Genomic DNA, 4119 nt, shown 5'->3' on the forward strand with positions numbered 1-4119 from the left:
AAACAAAATCCATTTACACATTTAAACTTTTCATATTTATAATAGAAACAAATCAAATTTTTAATTCCTACCCTAAACGATTTGCTTTCCCAAACACTACCCCTTCCATCCAGCCCCCCTCACCACCACTTTCGATTTCTCAGTCTTCGATGATCACCTCGTAAGTTTCCCATTCTTTTCTCTATCTCACCCAATTCTCATCGTTTAGTTATCCAGATGCATTCCAAACTTGCAAAAATTAATGGTACCCGGACAAACACATAATTCAGTTTTTACCTGTTCATGGGAGAAAATGCATAAAACTCAATAATTTTCCATACTTTTCAGTAGACCCTTTCGTACTTACACAAATGATTCATTTGGTTTTGCGTCAAATAATCTCCTGATTTCATCACAGTGTTCATGATATGTATTTCTATTTGATCTTGCACCTAATTACTGTTGGAGAAAATTGAAAAAAAATCTTTTAAATCTGCTAGATACATAATCAGTTCTTCTTCATATGCTATGATCTAGCTGTTTCTACAAGTGAAATTGTTATAACTGTATGTCTCAGCTTAACATATGCAAATCATGTAAAGTCTAAATCATGTAAGAATATTACATTATATATATATATATATATATATATATATATATATATATATATATATATATATATATATATATATATATATATATATATATATATATATATATATATATATATACACACACACACACATATGCATATCATTTTCGTCGAGAAGCAGAATAATAGGCCAGGAGCAACAACATACTAATTTGTGGATAAAATATGTCCATTGACTTCCAAGTCTTCCATGAAAAAGAATTGGTCTTTGTTTATTGCTTTATAAATGAACTATTTTCAATTCTTCATCACTTCAATATTATAACAACCCATCTTTCCAGTTCAATATTTTTTTTCTTCTATTTGAAACTGAGGTAGGGTTGATAATGGGCAATAAGTGGAGTTTGGGGCTCCATTTCATTTTCATAAGTATTTTTTTGTTAGCAACCACATGTACTTGTTTGAGTGTCGGAAATACGAGTGTTGTTTGCTTTGAGGAAGAGCGAGTTGCTCTTCTCAAGTTCAAACACAGCGTCCAAGACGACGATTCTAAAATGTTGTCATCATGGGTTGGAAATGACTGTTGCCTGTGGGAAAGAGTCCATTGTGAAGATGATTCTGGAAATGTCAAAAGTCTTGATCTCAGAGGAGACAAGAATTCTGGTGAAGGCTACTACAACTACTACTTAGTTGGTGGTGAGGTGAACTCTTCTTTGGCTCAGTTGAAGCATCTAATGTATTTGGATTTGAGTGGGAATGATTTTGGTGGAAGCCGGATCCCAAAGTTCATTGGATCCTTGAAGCAACTGAGCTACCTCAATTTCTCTCATGCTGAATCTTAGGTCTAATTCAATTCAAGGTGTATTTCCATCTGTTTTAACCAACATGAGTTCCCTACGAGTCCTTGACCTCACTGGAAACAATCTGAATTCCTGGGTTCCTATTATGCCTAACCTTCTAGAGCTTTATCTTTCTGAAAACTCGTTTCATCGGATTGAAGATGTTGGAATCTGGAGACAGTGTCACCTTAGACATTTAAGTGTGGCTGAAAATGCAATTCATATGGAAATGATCGACTCATCAAGAAACGTATCTGAGTGCTCTCAATATGCTTTGGAGGGATTGGATTTAGAGGGGAGTATCATAAATGGTACAATTCCAGAAGCACTTGGAAGAATGGTGAATTTAAGGTTCATATATCTAAGTAGGAATGGATTGACAGGTTCAATCCCAAAATCACTAGGAAGATTAAGATATTTAGAACTATTATATCTATCTGCTAATGAGTTAACAGGTCCCATTCCTACATTCCTTGGGAAACTTTCTGTAATTGACCTTTCTAGGAATCAATTGAATGGTTTGATTCCAGAATCCTTTGGAAATTTAACAGGTTTAAAAGAAATGAATCTAGAATTGAATCAGTTAACAGGCCCCATTCCAGCATCTATAGGAAGGCTTGTTTCGTTACAAGCAATGAAGCTATCTAGAAATTTATTAAATGGGAATATTCCAGTTTCGATTGGGGAACTTGCCAAACTGCAATCTCTAGACATCTCTTACAATTTTCTAAAAGGAGTAGTTTATGAAGCCCATTTTGCTAACCTTTCAATGTTGAGTGACTTGGATGCTTCTTTTAACAGTAAGTTGACATTCAATGTTTCACGTGAATGGATGCCTCCATTCCAGTTGGTAACTCTTCAACTCGATTCTTGCAATATAGCAAATGGATTTCCACAGTGGCTTCGAAATCAAAGGAAAATTGAGATACTAGTTTTGTCGAATGCTACAGTTTCAGGACCTCTGCCCACATGATTGCAGAAGATGCCCATGATTCCTTTCTTAGATCTCTCTCACAACAAACTTACTGGACCTTTGGTGAACCTTCCCAATGGGGGAAATGTTAACTTTTTTGGGCAGGTATTTGCCCGTGGATTGCTTCTCCAGAATAACCTTTTCAATGGGTCGATTCCTAGGTCATTGTGCACAAGGACAGATTTGCAATATCTTGATCTTGCCAAAAATAGGTTATCCGGGAAAATTCCCAACTGTTTTAAGAACTTGAAAAACTTGGTTACGATGAGATTTAGCTCAAATCGGTTGCGTGGTGTGATTCCAAGTTCAGTAGCTCTTAATTCTTTAACGCGGTTAAGACTCAACGGAAATAACTTTACTGGTGAACTTCCTCGAGAATTAGGGAATTTAAGAGATTTAGAAGTCTTAGATGTCGGTGATAATAGATTGTCTGGAAAAATACCCGTATGGATTGGAGAAAATCTTACATCTTTGATCGTTTTGAGGTTGCACAAAAATAACTTCACCGGAAGAATTCCACGAACATTATGCAAAACTCCAAAACTTCAAATTTTGGATGTTGCATACAACAACTTAAGAGGAACCATCCCTCATTGCCTAGGGGAGTTGAGTGCCATGGTTAGGAGTGACCCTGATTTTCTTATCGACCCTGATCATGATGAGAGTCTAATTCAGGTCATGAAAGGTGTTGAGCTTGAATATACAAAAAATTTGGCTTTACTTTTTAACATGGACCTTTCAAGCAATAAACTAGTGGGAGAAATACCAGTCAAGCTAACTATGCTTTCCATGTTGGTGGGTCTCAATTTGTCCAATAATCATCTCAGTGGGGAAATTCCAGGCACCATTGGAAACTTGACAGCTTTAAATTCTCTCGATTTAGCAAGAAATGAGTTGACTGGGATGATCCCTCCGAGCATGGCAGCTTTGACCTTTTTGAGTTATTTGAATCTGTCACACAACAACTTGTGGGGACAAATTCCAAGTGGAAATCAATTGCAGACCCTTGATGATCCATACGATATATGCTGGGAACAAAGATTTGTGTGGTCCTCCATTGCCAAAGGGTTGCTCAAATTCGGAAGACCCAACAACAACAACAAGGAAGAAGAAATACGAAGCAGCTGATGAGCCGATGAAGATATGGTTTTATGTGGACATAATGTGTGGTTTTGGAACAGGGTTTTGGGGTGTTATTGGAGTATTGTTGTTCAAGAAACATTGGAGACAGAAGCTTTTCATGTTTGTTGAGGATACCATGGAGAAGATATACGTTGCCTTCTTGGTTATAGTTGCCAAGATGAAGACATGAAGAGAAGCTGCGTAGATCCTCTCGAATGAAAGTAGTGCAGTTTGCGAATATATATTATCGATGATTTTTCTTTTTGCCTTTTCATATATAGTGTTATATTGTTCTTATCAATAATACGCGTATTTGGATTTCATATTTGCATGAGAATTTGTAACATGGTGTTGTTTAAGCTGTCAAATTGGACTTATTTTTGAGTTAAGTTTTATCTCTAACGAGTCAAGTAAATATTTTTAGCTAAAGGGAACACGTCAAATAGGTCGAAAGTCACCTAAACTGTATTCGCATACAATCTCTTTAATCATTTTATAAAAACAGTTAGATTGTTATTGTAATAACATAGTTTTTGTATCATATTCAATAAGTTGATAATCTATTTTACTTTTGTGATGATTGACAGAAACTATTTCTCTCTTCTAGTTTGTTC

General features: G+C 35.8%; 1 pseudogene; it reads left to right on the forward strand.

Moving 5' to 3' along the window:
- Positions 1-907: 907 nt before the first annotated feature.
- On the forward strand, positions 908-3798 carry LOC145011772 (receptor-like protein EIX2; annotated as a pseudogene).
- The last annotated feature ends 321 nt before the right edge of the window (positions 3799-4119 follow it).

This window comes from Lactuca saligna, chromosome 8 (genome assembly GCF_052625555.1).
Source record: "Lactuca saligna cultivar CGN05327 chromosome 8, ASM5262555v1, whole genome shotgun sequence".
In the NCBI taxonomy this organism is placed as follows: domain Eukaryota; kingdom Viridiplantae; phylum Streptophyta; class Magnoliopsida; order Asterales; family Asteraceae; genus Lactuca; species Lactuca saligna.